Source organism: Mus caroli, chromosome 2, assembly GCF_900094665.2.
Source record: "Mus caroli chromosome 2, CAROLI_EIJ_v1.1, whole genome shotgun sequence".
In the NCBI taxonomy this organism is placed as follows: domain Eukaryota; kingdom Metazoa; phylum Chordata; class Mammalia; order Rodentia; family Muridae; genus Mus; species Mus caroli.
Genome location: NC_034571.1, coordinates 38772460 through 38789120, shown reverse-complemented (window position 1 = coordinate 38789120; position 16661 = coordinate 38772460). Strand labels below are relative to the sequence as shown.

Sequence of the window (16661 nt, the reverse complement as noted above, 5' to 3'; positions counted from 1 at the left end):
TTGTTTAGGTAGTCATATTGATGGGAATTTGTGGCTGTAGCTTTTGTGATATTTCTTGGAGACACAATCTTACAGCAATTTTTTTCTTCTGGATCTTTATAATCTTTCTGCCTCCTCTTCCATAGTGATCACTAAGCCTTGATGCAGGAGTTGTGTTACAGGTTTAACAGTTGAGACTGGGTATCATATTTATCTCTGCATTTTGCTTGGCTATGCTTTTCTGTACAGGTCTCTGTTGCAGAGAGATTTGATTCTTGTTTTGTTTTGTTTTCCGTTTTGTTTTTGTTTTGGATGAGGGATGTAATGGTTTGAATGAGAATGTCCCCATCTGTTCATATATTTGTATGTTTGGTCCAAGGTTGCTGGCTGCATGGAAAGGACTAGGAAGTATGTTTTCTTTGTTGGAAGAAGATCACTTTAAGCAGGCTTAAGGTATTAAAAGCCTCCCATCTCCCCCACTGTACTCTCTGCTTGCTTTGTGGTGATCAAAACAAGAACTCTCTGTTGGTTCTACACCATACCTGACTGCCTGCCCCCAATACTTCCCACTATGATGGTGATGAAAAATTATGTCCTTAAAACTATAAGCCGCAACCCTATGGGTGGAACAACATTATGAACTAACCAGTACCCCGGAGCTCTTGACTCTAGCTGCATATGTACTAAAAGATGGCCTAGTTGGCCATCACTGGAAAGAGAGGCCCATTGGACATGCAAACTTTATATGCCCCAGTACAGGGGAACGCCAGGGCCAAAAAAGTGGGAATGGGTCGGTAGGGAAGTGGAGGGGGGAAGGGTATGGGGGACTTTTGGGATAGCATTGGAAATGTAATTGATGAAAAGATGGAATAAAAAATAAAAAAAATAATAAAAAAAACCCTGTAAGCCCAAATAACCCCTCCTTCTATAAACTGCATTGGTCATCATGTTCTTCCCATATAAATTTTAATATAGTTTTTATGTCTTTGAAGAATAATATAAATGTTTAGATTGAGATTTTATTGAACCTATATGTGGCTTTTGGTAGAATGGTCAGTTTTACAATATTAATTCTACCAAACCATGAACAAAAAATGCCTTTCCACTTTCTTTTTCTTCAGTGAAATTAAATTTCCCTTTAAAGCTATATTATCTCCATTGTTAGGTTTATTTTTAGTTTTTTTTATTTTCTTTAAGATATTGTGAATAGAAGTATATACATGATCTTTTTCATTGTATGCAAATTGTGCATAGAAAACAATTTAGTTTGCACATAGTTTCTGTAACTTTCAACATTGCTAAAATTGTCAATGGTGTCTATAACTTTTCTAGCAAAAATTTTAGTCTGTTATGTAAAATATTATGGCACCTGCAAATAGAGACAGTTTGACTTTCTATCTGTATCCCTTTGTTCTCTTGCAATATTGGTCCTGAAAGTGCTTGAAAAATATATTAAAAGGGACTGGTGATATTGGACAGCAATGTTGTGTTCCAGATTTCAGTAGGATTGCTTCAAGATATTCATCATTCAGGATAATGTTGGCTTTGGGTATCTTATTTATAGTTTTATATTATGTTAAAGTATGCTCTCTTTGTTCCTATTTTCTCTAACACTTTTATGAACGTTGGCTTTGTCAAATATATTTTTATCATCTATTGACATGGTCATGTAACATTTGTCTTTAAATCTATTTATGTGATTTATTATATTTGTGGCCTTCAGTGTGCTGAAAAGATATTGATTCTCAGGGATAAAGTCAACTTGGTTATGGTAGATATCTTTTTGATGCCTGTTTGTAGTTGTCTAGGAATTATTTTATTGAGGACATTTGATGCTATGTTAATCAAGGCTGTTAGCCTGTGTGTGTGTGTGTGTGTGTGTGTGTGTGTGTGTGTGTGTGTGTGTTAGTTAATGTGGTTTGGTATTAGAGTAATACTGGCTTTATAGAAAGAGTTAAAGATGTTCTTTCTCCTTCTCGAACTTTGAATGATTTAAGAATTGTCTGTGGTTATTCCTTGAAAGTTTAGTAAAATACTGCTCTGAATTCATCTGGGCAAGCAATGGTAAAGTTGGATGCATTTTAATTACTGTAGCAATCTCCATGTTAGCTATGGGTATGTTTAGGTTGTTGTTCTTTTCTTGTTTTAATTTTGGTGGTTGGTTTGAATCTACAAACTTGTTTATTTCATTAAGTTTTTCTAACTTAATGGGAATTGAACTTTTAAAAGAGTATTCCCTTATAATCTAAATTTCTTTGATGTAAAATTGTTTTAAAGGTCATTTCTGATTCTGTTCATTTGAGTCATTTTATACTTTCTTTTGATGGTTGAGCCAAGGGTGTATCGGTCTTGTTTATCTTTTTGAACACTCAGTTTCTATATTACTTAATTGCTTCATAGTTTATTTATTTACTTTGAGTTCTGAATTTTATTATTTTTCAGTAATATTTTCAGTTTGGATTTGTTTGGTCCTTGTTTTTCTATATTTTTGAGTTGCATTGTTTAGTCTGTTATGATTTCTTAAAATGCATACACTTAAACCATTAATTTCTCTTATTGAAGTAGATTTAATGTATCAGAGAGAATTTTGTGTATGTTTACCATTTTAATTTAGAAACTTATCAAAAAATTTCTCTTGATTTCTTTAATCCATTCATAATTCAATAATAAGTCATTTAATCTCCATAAATTTGTACACTTACTAGAGAATTTGTGTTCTGTTGGTCATAAATTCCAGCACATTGTGGTCAGATAGAATATACAAAGCTATTTCATTATTCATGAATTTGTTAAAATTTGTTTGTGTATGCGTGTGTGTGTGTCCCAGAATATACTCCTTTTTAGAGAACTTTCATGACATCCTTACTAAAATTTATATTCTTTGGTGTTTGATGGAGTATTCTGTAGATCTCTAGTAAGTCTATTTGACATATGAGGTCATTTAATTTGGATGGTTCTCTGCTTATTCATATTTTGTCCAGATGACCTATCTACAGAAGAAAGTCGAACATCAGAACCAATTATTACTAATGGGTTGATGTTAATTTGTATATTTAATCATAGTAGTATACATTTCATGAGTTTGGATGCACCACAGTTGGGTGCATACTGTATTCTTAGTTAATTATTTTCTTGATTAGAATGAAGTATCCTTCTTTATTTCTTTGTATTATTTTTAATTTTAATTATATTTTGCCAGATATCGTTAATTGCTTCCTTCCTGGTTCCATTTGATGAGAATGCTTTTCTCCATCTTTTTACTCTTCATCTGGATTTGGTAATAGGATGATACTGGATTCACGAAAATAGAGAGTGTTCCTTCTCTTTCTATTATTTGGATATAATTAAGAAGGACTGGCTGTGTTTCTTCTTTAAAGATAAGCTGTTTTTATTAAAGACTGTAAAAATCCTATGTCTTCTGACTGGAGAATTGAGGGTACTAATATTAAAAGATATTTGATCTTTTCATAGATTCCGACATTTCTTCCATGATCCTTCCTGTGCCTTTCCTTTTTTTTTTTTTTCCTTTTAGTATTCAATACCTGTTAACTAAGTTTTATGGTTATTCTTGGTTGTTAAATTTGTTAGATTTGGAGTCCATTATAAGACAGGCAACTGGCTGGCTACTTGTGTGAGAAATTCTCTTGATCACAGTATTTGAAGTAAAATGACCCACTATAAATATGGGTAACAACTTCCTTAACAATGTAGCTCCAAAGGGAAAGGTTTCCTTTTGTTTGCTTGCCTTCCCTTTAGTGGTAGGTCCATCTATCTATTGTTGCTACTGATAGATAGTCTCCTCATAATAGAGTAATCTTCTTTGGGCTACCACAAACTGAAGGCCATCTGCTTACCAGAAATTCGCCATACCTTCCTTAATATACTAGGGCTTCTGCAACACCCAGCTGTGTAAATTGAGCAGCTACTTGATTCTGGGCCATTTTTTTTTTTGTTAACATTTTATTGAATTTTTTGTGAATTTCACATTGCACACCCCAATCCCACTCATCTCCCCCTCCCTATGTATCCTCACTCTGCCTTTGCAACCTACCCCCAAGAAAATGAAAAATAAAAACCCCAAAACAAAACAAACAAGAATTCGGACAAATAATCTCATCATGGAAGCTGTAGTCTGTCCCACAGTATAGCCTTTTGTCCTCACATCTTCACTTGCAAAGAGTCATTGGTCTGTTTTGAGGCCTCTGGCTTCTGCTACACTATCAATACTGGGTCTTCACTGGGGATCCTCTTGGATATCCTGTTATTACCCTGTGTCATGGAGATTTTGAAGCTTTGGGATCTGCAGGATTGGCCCCTTCAAGCACTCCAGTAGTCACAGATGGCAGCCCGACCAGAGATGGCTACATGGTCTTTCATGGTAGCATAAGGATTCTGGGCCATTTTTTAAAATTATTTGATTTGTAATTCATTTTCCCCCACCCCTCTCCTCCTTCCTTCCAACTGCTCCACATTCCACACCTCCTCCCCTCCATACCTGTCTCCACATGTAGATACCCTCCACCTCATCTGACCTCTAAACTCTCTGGGGCCTTCAATCTCTTGAGAGTTAGGTGCATCATCTCTGAATGAAAAGGGCCACACTTTTTTGAGACAGCCATTGTTTGACTACTCAGAGTTTTTTTGTGAAAGCCATATGTTACACCCTCTTTGAATATGTGTTTATTCCATTGGTTCTTGTCATCTAGAAATTCTAATATACTAAGCTCATCAGGCTTTGGGTCTCATGTCTAGCCAGAAAGAAACAAGAAAGCAGCAATTGAAAAAACTCACATTGTCTACAGGACCACTCTGAGATATTTCAAACCTGCCATCCTTCAATGACTAATTTCATGTAATTGGTTATTTTAACCAAAATGTTGTGTTAGAAACATGGTTACTTCTGTGGTACATAGTCCATTTAATAGATTAACAGTCTATTCTAAGGAACAATGGAATTGACAATAGATTATAAAGTAACATTCTTTGTGTATTTTCTACACTTAGTTTTAAAAAATGTAGTAATTATATGACTATTCTGGCTTTCATGAATTCCAACAATGTCAAGTTAAATTTATATCTCTATAATATTACTATATCAAAAATATTTCTGTTAATTTCTGTTGCTTCTAAGTAATAAAAGACAGGACTTGATCTCAGTGATTTTAGAAAAATAAAGTACATAGTTGTTTCCTTTCTACTAGAAAATACGATTATAAGAATAGGTGATGGTTTTATGATGCCCAATAAGTTTCATCTTTCTTTTCAACTGAAGTTTGCATGTACTAGCATTTTGGAGTTTGACATGCATTGCCTTTCTCTAAGGTAAAACTTTTATCTCATCTCCAGTGTCTAGTTTTGGCAAGTGGCTTACTTTACATATAAAATGACCTGGAATGGAGGAGGTATATTATTAGAGGAAACTACATGCTGTTATCTGTCTCTATCTGCCATCTGTTTCTTCTACTAGCTATTCCTTCACTGATACTATTCATCAGCCTGTGCTCTAGAATGATATAAATGTAGAACAAAACACAGCTTACCACACAAAGATTACAGAACCATGCAATATAAGATCACTAAATAGTCTCATAAGATGCTAGAATTATTATCAAACATTTTTGAAAATGCTGACTATTGCACAGAATACAACAGACTTAATTGTCATAAAACTGATAGAAAAATGCTCAGAACTTGGTGATTTTGTAGACATATTTTATAAATAGCAGTAATATGAATTTGAGAAGGTAAAGAAAGACACTCTTAGAACTTTTTCACATTCCTTCCTTGGAGCCTAGCCTTCATAAGATGTGGGCATATCCAGTCAGAGCTAGTTATTTTTAGAAGCAAAACCTATTTAAGGAGACATTGTTGACAAATACTATATATACACCTAATCTCCTATGAGAGTGTAGTAGAAACAATACTATCTGGTTGCTGAGGTAGCCTGAACAATGGATTACAAAGATATTTAAGTGCTATTTTCCCAAATATCCATGTCCTGCCTTGCCAAATATATGGAGGGTTGGGGACAAGAACGGAGATCAGATGGAGTTGAGGGAGAAGATAAGAAAGGGAGGGAATATGTGAATAGACATGTAAAATTAAAGGCCACTGGAGAGGTACAATGGAAACCTAATATAGTAGAAACTTCCTAAATTATATACAAATATGAAGGCAATCAAACTAAAATCTCCAAATGATGAGGGGGTTAGAGTCGCTCCTGTCCATCTCTTGTCACGAAGTAAGCCTTCCAGCACTGAAATTAAGTTATATCTAATTGAGATTTTGGTCAATGAACTCTCATAGAAATTCCTAAGCAACACAGGCTATTGCCACGATAAAAGTGTGCTATCCACAAACTGAGAGCAAGGCCCACTACTAAAGACAGTATATATATATATATATACAACCTTGAACTTGGAGCATTAGAGCTGGTGCTTACATTATGTTCTAGAGTCTTTCACATAGGAAGGTATTCTTCATGCTATCAAAATAGAAATATAAACTTTAAGCCATCCACAAACATTTTGATCTACAATGATTGCAAGATATGCTTGAGCAATGGTGGCACAAAGCTCATGGAAGTAACTCGATTTAACTTAAGACCTGCACTGTGAGATTAAACTCATACCTGACACTGCTTGGGTGAGCAAAAATCAAAGACTAGGTCGCCAAGAGACACAGGGTATGATCAAATATTGCTGTTCTAAAAAATAAAGAAAGAATGAAACAAGTAGCAACAACATGGCTTCTAATGGCATTCTTTTATACTCATAGATCAGATCCTTGTTTAGCCATATTCAGGGAGGATTCTTCTTATAGCAGATGTGAACAAGTACAGAGATTCAGTGTCATACACTATGCAAAGAGACAGAGAACTTGGAACATTCAGACTGAAATTAGATATTTCTATCAAATCTCTCCTTGATGAGCTCATATTGTAAAAGCCAGAAGGAATGGAGGAGACCAAGAATACAAGGCCCTCTAAATCAACAATAAGAAAAGCTCAAATCACCAGGCATGGTGGCTCACACCTTTAATCCCAGCACTCAGAGGCAGAGGTAGGTGGATTTCTGAGTTCAAGGCCAGCCTGGCCTACAAAGTGAGTTCCAGGACAGCCAGGGCTATAATGAATTATGGCTTCCAGTTTAATGGTTTTTATTTTATTTAATTTTAAATTATTTTATTTTATTATATATCAAATGTTGACTCTCTTCCTGGTCTTCTCTTCATGAACCCTCCACCCCATCTTGCCTCCCTTTTGCCTATAAGAGGGTGCTCCCTTCCCTACCCACCCACTCCAGCTTCCCCACTCTATTGGACTTGAGGTTTATACAAGGAGATAAGAATGAGTTGCTTTGCATTCTTCTACATGCTGACCTCCAGTTGAACCAGCACCATTTGTTGAAAATTCTGTTTTTCCACTGGATGGTTTTAGCTCCTTTGTCAAAGATCAAGTGACCATAGGTGTGTGGCTTTATTTCTGGGTCTTCAATTTTATTCCATTTATCTACCTGCCTGTCACTGAACCAATATCATCCAGTTTTTTGTTTTGTTTTTGCTTTTTAATCACTATTTCTCTGTAAAATACCTTGAGGTCAGGGATTGTGATTGTACCAGAAGTTCTTTTAATGTTGAGAATAGTTTTTACTATCCTAGTTTTTTTGTTATTCCACGTGAATTTGAGAATTGCTCTTGCTAACTCTATGAAGAATTGAGTTGGAATTTTGAAGGGGATTGCATTGAATCTCTAGATTGCTTTTGGCAAGATGGCCATTTTTACTATATTAATCCTGCCAACCATGAGCAAGGGAGATCTTTCCAATTTCAGAGATCATCTTTGATTTCTTTCTCCAGAAACTTGAAGTTCTTGTTATACAAATCTTTCACTTGCTTGGTTAGAATCACACCAAGGTATTTTATATTATTTGTGACTATTGTGAGTATTGTTTCCCTAATTTCTTTCCCAGCCTGTTTATCCTTTGAGTAGAGGAAGGCATTTGATTTGTTTGAGTGACTTTTATATCCAACCACTTTCCTGATGTTGTTTATCAGGTTTAGGAGTTCTCTGGTGGAATTTTTTGGTGTCACTTACCTATACTATCATATCATCTTCAAATAGTGATATTATGAGTTCTTCCTTTCCAATTTGCATCCCCTTGACGTCCTTTTCTTGTCTAATTGCTCTAGCTAGAACTTCAAGTACTATATTTAATAGATAGAGAGAGAGTGGCAAGCATTGTCTAGTTCCTGATTTTAGTGGGATTTCTTCAATTTTGATGTTGGCTACTGGTTTGCTGTATATTGCTTTTACTATGCTTTGGTATGGGCCTGAATTCCTGATTTTTCCAAGACTTTTAATATGAAGGGATGTTGAATTTTGTGAAATGCTTTTTTAGCAGCCAATGAAATGATAATATGTTTTTTTTCCTTTGACTTTGTTTATGTAGTAGATTGTGTTTATGGACAGTAGCTTTTTAAATTTTAAGAAAACATGGTATGATGTTGCTGAATAAAGTGTTAATATTTATTGCTTTTTATTTCTATGCAGTTTTATTTTATTAATATGTATGTACAGGTATGGGCATGTTACAGAATAAAGAGGAAAGGTCAGAGGACAAATTCTAGGAATTGGTTCTCTTCCAAACTGGAATCAGGAGATTGAACTCAGGTCTTCAGGCTTGCATAGCGCATGCTTTTTCTCCACAGAATTGTATGCCTGAATCTTCATTGATTTTCAAGTACCCCTCTTTAAAAAAATCAGTTAAATTTTTATATTGTGGATATTTTACTTATGACTGATGTTAAAAATTGAAAACTTCACAAAATCGTGTATCTCCTTTCCTTTTGAAACATCATTAAAATAGGCGTGCAACTATATTTACAATTAATCATACCAAAATAAAAATCAAATGGTAATCTAAAAAATCATGAGATCTGTAAGCAAATTTCTAGAAGAAAAAATGTGGTAGGAATGTTTAATTGTGAAAACAGAAGGTACAGTTGTATTCATTGAGATAACAAAATACTAAATTATTTATAGGGCTGAACTTGAGTCCATATTCAAATTGACATCTAGCTTAGAACACTATTTTGTTTCTTTGCACCCTAATTTAATAATTTTGTACTTTACCTTTTAATTATATATGTAAGAACATTTATCTAAGAATGATCAATATGCATGCTATTTTAAAACTTAACATTCAGTATTTATGTAAGCCTATAAAATGAAATTGAAGTAAGATTTTGCTCACCCTAAATCCAATTTTTTAAAATGTTATGTACATACTTGTGATTAATCTATTTAATCTTTCCAATTCTATTTTTAACATCTTTACTTTATAAGTTAGAGATAATACTTATGTCACTATGGTTATTACCAGAAAATCATTATTTAAAATACTGGAAATATTCCTTGCACATACCAATACTCCTAGTTACCCAAGATTTAAGTCAGAATGATCCCATGGGTCAGTGTGCCCAATATTTCAAAACCTAGAGAGAAAATATAAAAAGAACGTGGCTCAAAACAAAACAGAACAAAACAAACAAAATGCTATATACAACAACAATTGCGCTCAGTAATGACACATTCTTCTTAAATGGACATTATTGATACCAATAATAGTATTATAAGAAATGGGAACTAAAACCTTGTGGTAATATTCTACAAAAATATCAAGGCATAGAACATATAACATTTTAGCATTTAATCATGTTAAGTGAGAGACATTAGAAAATATGAGTAGTGAGAAAAGGCCATGCTAAAGAGAAATAAGCAGACAATAATACAAATAATTTTATACATTTGAATCAAACTTTTCATAACTACACTCACATTGCTGGTAGGAACAGAAAAGGAATGACTACTTTTAGAGTCCAGGAGAACAAAAATTATTAATTCAATAGAATACAACAGTCAACACTTCTCAACAAGTGAGTTGGAGGTTCAGAGTGGTTCATCTTAAACACGTTCTCCACCAAGTATGTCGTGCAACCTCCAGAAGAGAAAGGACACAGGAGAAGCTGATTCTTCACAGCTGAGCATAAACACAAGCAAGGGAAATATGGCTCAAGATCTTATATGATTACTACGGTAAATGTATAAAATGAAAGGTTCCATCTGCAATCTAGAATCAGAAGGAAATTTCCGACATTAAATCTGGATTGGAGAATTGCTCCATAAAAGCCAACAAAAGGGCTGTAAATAGGAAAGGAAAAAGTCAAAATGAAGGTCTATGAATCACATAGATACCCAGCAGGCAGACAGACAAGGAAAACAGTCTCTAGTTAGATTAATGTCCTTGTCACTTAAACGTTTAAAATGGCTGACTTCATGTTTCTTCTCTGTGTGTGAGACAAATACTCTGTGCACTTTCAGCAGGCAGATCCAATTGTTCATATTTCATAGGTGCTAAGGAAGGAACAAATTAGCTTTCATTTTTCAATCATGCAGAACAAATCCCTTATAATAGTCCAAAGCAGTCATTTCTACAGTAAAGAGAAACACATCTCAGTCGCAAACATGAAGCCCCGACTTCCCAGAAGAGTTGGAAAGCAGCTCTGGGAATATGAGTAGTATTACTCTTTGATTGCATTTATTGCCCCTCCCCCATCTTTCTCTTCTCTCTCTCTGTCTTTGTGTCTGTGTTTGTAAGTGTGTATTTATACATGTGTATTATTTGTGTGTTTGTGTGGTGATTAGTATTGTGCTTGTGTGTGTGTGTGTGCATTTGTATTTGTGTGTATGTTTCTACTTTTAGTATGAGCTGTCTGATTGTCAAGACCTTGCATTTCCTTCATTTTTTATTTAGTTCAAGGCCAACCTGGACTACAGAGTGAGTTCCAGGACAGCCACGGCTACACAAAGAAACCCTGTCTCGAAAAAACAAAAACAAAAACAAAAGAAAGAAACAACAACAACAAAAAAACCCAAACAAACAAACAAACAAAAGATTGATTTTTTTTTTTTTTGTGAATTTTATGTCATGCACCGCAATCCTACTCACCCCTCTGTCCTTCCATATATGTCCTCAGTGCTTGCTACTCCTCCCCCTGAAATAGACAACCAATCAAACAAACAAACAAAGGAAAAAATGAGAAAAAAATAACGTAAAAAATAAGAAATAAAATCTTGTTGTGGAAGCTGTAATGTGTCACAGTGTGTCACACACTACAGCCTTTTAACTTCACTTGTAAATGGTCATTGCAATGAGTCAAGGACTCTTTAGTTCAAGGTCTCTGACTTCTGCTACACCATCAATACTATATCCTCACCTAGGCTGTCCTTAGATATTCTATTTATCATGGAGATCCTGCAGGTTTGATCTCCTGAATCAACCCCTTCCTGAGCTCCAACAGTTCATAGATGGGATAGATGTTGGAGTGGATCAAATCTAGGTCCTGAATCTGAGCCAGCATGGTGGCTTTTTTGTTCAACTTGCCAGCTCTCCTTCACCAACTGCCTTAAGGGACAGTTCATCCATATTGCCCAGGTAAGGGTCAGGAGCAGCTTTCCTGCTGTGGCAGACAGCAGGCAAGAGGAGGTTACCAATGCTCATACCATAAGGGTCGGCTTTTTAATACTGCCTCATCTAGGAGTAGGACTAGCTCTCCCCTTCTCACACCCTCAAAGCTGGATGGCGCACACCCATATACCATCAGTGTCAGCTCTCCTACCTTTCACAAGTAGTAAGGACAGGAAGTGGGATTCTCTCCCAGGCCCACTGTACCACACTGCAGGTGGAAGAGCAGAGAACTGGGTGGCTCTTCCATGCCTACATCTCCAGGGCAAGCTTTATAGAGTGCTGAAGTCAGTGAGGCACAGGACCAGCTCATCAGCTCCTCACATCTTTAGGCCAAGTTCTCTCACACTGCCCAGGCAAGGTGGTTGGACTATCTGCCTCTCATGCTTCTTGTAGGTGGTAAGGGAGGGGGAAGTGAGAGGAAGCCATAAGCTATGAATGTGCCTGATCTCTTCTGCATTTTTATTCTAAAAATTGACAGAGAAATTATGTTTCTGGTTTCCTGCAAACCTAGATGACTTTAACTTCATTCATCAAAAAGATCCTTGTTTACAAATGACACGGCTTTACACTTAAAACACCTAGAGATTAAAACAAACCCACAAATCCCCAAAGACTCTTAGATCTGATAGAGTTTAAGTAAACAGCAGACTGCACATCTGCATGAAAACATGAGTGAGGTTTTATTTACCAACAACAGACTTACTGGAAAAGAGCACCAGAAGGGTCTCCTCTCTTTTCTTTCCCCTAAGAGAACCTAAAACCACACTTAATCAAAGGTGTTAAACACTGAAATAATAAAAATTATAAAACCCCAAAGGGTAGAGGAAAAAAAATTCAAAAGACAAGAAGAGCTCCTGTGATACTGGAATAGAACTCCTATGATTGGGCTGGAGAGATGGCTCAGTGGTTAAGAGCACTGACTGCTCATCTGAAGGTCCTGAGTTCAAACCTCAGCAACCACATGGTGGCTGGCAACCATCTGTAATGAGATCTGATGTCCTTTTCTGGTGTGTCTGAAGATAGCTCCAGATTACTTAGATATAATAATACATGAACCTTAAAAAATAAAAAAGAACTCCTATGATCCTGGATTGGAAGAATAAACAGTATACCAATAAAGACTATATACAAAGTTAATACAATTTCTATAAAAATTTTAATGGCATTTGTGTAGGATAGTTTTATGTCAATAAATGAGGCAATTTGAGAAGAGAAATACTCAACCGAGAAAATGTTCTCACTGGAATGACCTGTAGAGAAGGCTGTAGTACATTTTCTAGATTAATGATTGATATGAGAGAACCCATCTCACAGTTGGATGTACCACCACTGTGCCAATGGTCCTAGGTAATACAACACAGCAGATTGAGCAAACCAGGAAGAATAAACTAGTGAACATCATTCCTCCATAGCCTAACAATCAATTCCTGTCTCCAAGTTCTTCCTTGAGACTCTGCTCTTACTTTCTTGTATTATGGAACTATAATATGAAGTAAATATTTCCCTCCTCTAGTTATCTTTGCTTATAATATTATCAGAGCAATAGAAAATAGAACTAAGATAGCTTTCTTTATGTGATAGCCATAAATTCCTTTAATAGTCAATACAATATAAAACAAATGATTGATCACACTACCAGCATTTATATCATAGACTATACTATTAAGAATCAATATGAAACTTAAAAAACATTCATGTGATAGACTAGAAGAATGAAGAAGACTTGATAAATGAGCCTAAGCAACTACAGGTGTCTGGCTTTCAATATGAGTGCTAACTTTTTAACAAGTAGTGATGAAAAAAAAAGACACATAAATAGAAGACTGAAAATCATGCTTGAGTTCTTAGCAAGAACATACAGGAGTTTATCTTTCACATTATTAAATCATAAACCTTAGTGGAATAAATAATTTAATATATGACAAGAGGAAACATGGGGGAAACATTTTGAGAATGGCTTCTAAGAAGTCAAGAAATAGGCTAGAATTGATAAATGGAGTTTCCTCAGCTTAAAAAGATTCTTTGATGAAAACAAAGAGGGAAGAGACAACATACAAAAAGGGAGAAAAATGTTTGCCAATTGCAAGAGCATATATATATATATATATATATATATATATGCATACATACACATATTTCCATGTATATATCCACATATATTTGATATATATTTGATGATATATATTATAAATTAAATAGCAAAAAGACAGCTAATATCATATATTAATCAATTAATAGGGATTTGACTTGAATGGATACTTCCCACGGAAATGTATAATTATAAAAATGTATATGTAACCAATAATTACAGAAAGAAATAACTCAATATACATAGTCATCAGGGAACTGCAAATAAAAAATACAGTGAGATTGCATTTCACAGAAATCAGAGGGCTGTCATCAAGAAGATAAAAGCCAACAAGAGAAAAGAAACAGTCATATATTTTTGAAAGGAATACAAAAAGTGGGAACAACCATGCTGAAAATAACTATAGAGACTTCTCAAAATTAAAGTGAGAATTAACATCACACAACATAGAATATAACCAAGAGATGCAAAGTCAAGTGTCTAATAGCTATGAATACGTTTATTACAGAAATGTTCACAGAGGACAAATTATAGATGCATCTAGGTGGTTATCTACAGGTGACTAGATAAGTAAAATGAAGTATAAAATATTTATACCATACACACAGTGGGAATAAAGAAGAATGAAATGATGCAAGAAAAATGAACAGAATTAACTTTTGCTATGTTAAGACAAATAAGCCAGTCATACATGAACACATAGTATAGCCCATCTACACTCTGATGTCTAATGTTTTCCCCAGCATTAAGCCTGGTAAGTACCTGCACACAAACATCTCTGTTTGTCTGCAATCTGCCTGTTATAGACTGGGTCATACAGCCAGGGACACTGCCTAGTCTGACTGCTGTATTTGTGATGGAACTGCAGTTTACCATTAAGCTGCAGCCAATATTCTTTCTATCTGGTTCTACATTTTTTGCCAATTCTTGCCCTTCTTTGCCACTTCCTCTATAACCACTAGGTAGCTATATTTCCTACTCCTTTCCAGCCCCAAACAGGGTCCAGTCTTGATAAAACATCCTGCACCTTGGGCTAGTCTGCCCAACTCAGTCTAGCCCACACACAGTCTCTAAGCAACAGTCAGAAAGTGTTGTACCTTTAACCACCTGCAGGTCCCTTCTAGACTTCTTCTGCCATCACACTTTCTACCCAGACGTCCACCCACTCCTCCATTGTTTAACCTGGCATAGAGGATAGACTTCCCCATCTTTGACTTTTCATAGGTAACCAGATCTATCCCAGTGCTACAGACACTGTAAGAGCCTAATATGATCTTTTCTGCCTTCATTGCAGAGGATCTCAGGATTTGGATGCTATTGGTTATCCTGTCTCTCAAACCACAGGACTCTCCCACATCATACTTAACTTTTCCACCAAAGCAGGTCTACACCCACAGTCCAGGCTGGGAAAAGAAAACACATCCTCTCTCCCAGCCAAATACCCTATGTACATCTTCTCTTCTCCAATGGTCTCTGTCCAGAACAAACTCAGAATAAACAAAGGAAGTCTTCATGGCTAGATCTAATGACAGGAATACCAACAATATGAAAGGTCAAGTCTTTAAACACCTACCCATCCTGAAGGAATGCTTGCCAATGTGTACCTTGGTGAACTTCTGTACGCAGAGTTTAAAACATATATCATGAACTTATTCAAAGAATTTAAGTTTAAAGAAGATGTGGAGATTTTGATGTAATTAAGGAGATGGGGTTAAAGAAAAGTAAGTGCCTTAGTGATATAAGGCTGATAAAAATGGTGAAGACAATTCAGGATTTGAAGATAGAATACAATAAAAATCTAGAGATAATGAAGAATTTAAGCTGTAATGAAATTGAAAATGAAAAACCCAGTGTTTCAGCTAGAAAACTCAAAGGAAAGTTTACAAGTAGAATGAACCAAACAGGATAGAATATCAGGTCTCAAACCTCAAGCAGAGATGGTAGACCAAAACACCAAGAAACATGAAAAATTAAAATAAATAAACATACATGAAAGAAATAAACAGGGGCACCATGAAAAAACTGAAACTTTTAAATTATAGGAACATTATCTCATAAGGAGGAATGCCTTAGTCAGTGTCCTGCTGCTGTGAACAGACATGGACACAGCAACTCTTATGAAGGAAAACATTTAATTGGGGTTTGCTTAGAGTTTTAGAGGTTTAATCCATAGTCATCATGGTATGGACCATGGAAGCATGAAGTCAGACAGGATGCTGGAGAAGTGTTCAGAGTTCTACAACCGGATTTCCAGGGAACAAGAAGATTCAGAGCCTTTGGGTACTTGAAACTAAAAATCCCACCCCACGTGATGTACTTTCTGCAATAAGGCCACACCAACTTGAACAAGGCCATACTTAGTAATCCTTCCAAGTAGTGCAATGCCCTAAGTATTCAAAGATATGAGCCTATGGAGCCCATTCAAACCACCACAGAGAAGAAATCTAAGTCAAAACTATAGACAGATATACAACAACATTATGAAAGAAAACTTCCCCAAAGGAAAGACATATCCATACAAATACAGGAAGCTCACAGTATACCAGAGAAAAAAAATAATCACAGAATATCATGAAGTACTAGGAATATATAAGAAAGAAACTGAATTAAAAGTTGAAAGAAGCCGGGCATGGTGGCACACACTCAGGAGGCAGGGATAGGTGGATTTCTGAGTTCGAGGCCAGCCTGGTCTACAAAGTGAGTTCCAGAACACCCAGGGCTATGCAGAGAAACCCTGTCTTGAAAAACAAAAACAAACTAACAAACAAAAAGAAGTTGAAAGAAAAAGGTTTCAAGTCACACATAAAGGAAAATTCATCAGAGCAACAAGAAGATCTTGGAGAGATGCATCCTAAGTATTAAAATATTATGATGGTCAGCATAAACCAATATACTTAGTAAAAGTACCTGCTATGATTGATGGACAAGGATTTTTTTCAATGACAAATTAGTCTTAATCATTTATATCTAACAAATCAAGCCTAAAGAAAATATAGGAATTTCAGGATGAAGAGAGGTATGAGTATAACCAGGAGAGAGACTGTGGAAATAAGTACACAGTTATA

General features: G+C 35.5%; 1 long non-coding RNA gene across 1 annotated transcript; it reads right to left on the bottom strand.

Moving 5' to 3' along the window:
* Window positions 1-8495: 8495 nt before the first annotated feature.
* Window positions 8496-11403, bottom strand: LOC110309472. Its single transcript, XR_002379705.1, has 4 exons — window positions 11257-11403; window positions 10989-11034; window positions 9405-9474; window positions 8496-8726 (listed from the first exon to the last, which is right to left on the bottom strand). It is a non-coding gene; the product is annotated as an uncharacterized LOC110309472 (long non-coding RNA).
* Window positions 11404-16661: the final 5258 nt, after the last annotated feature.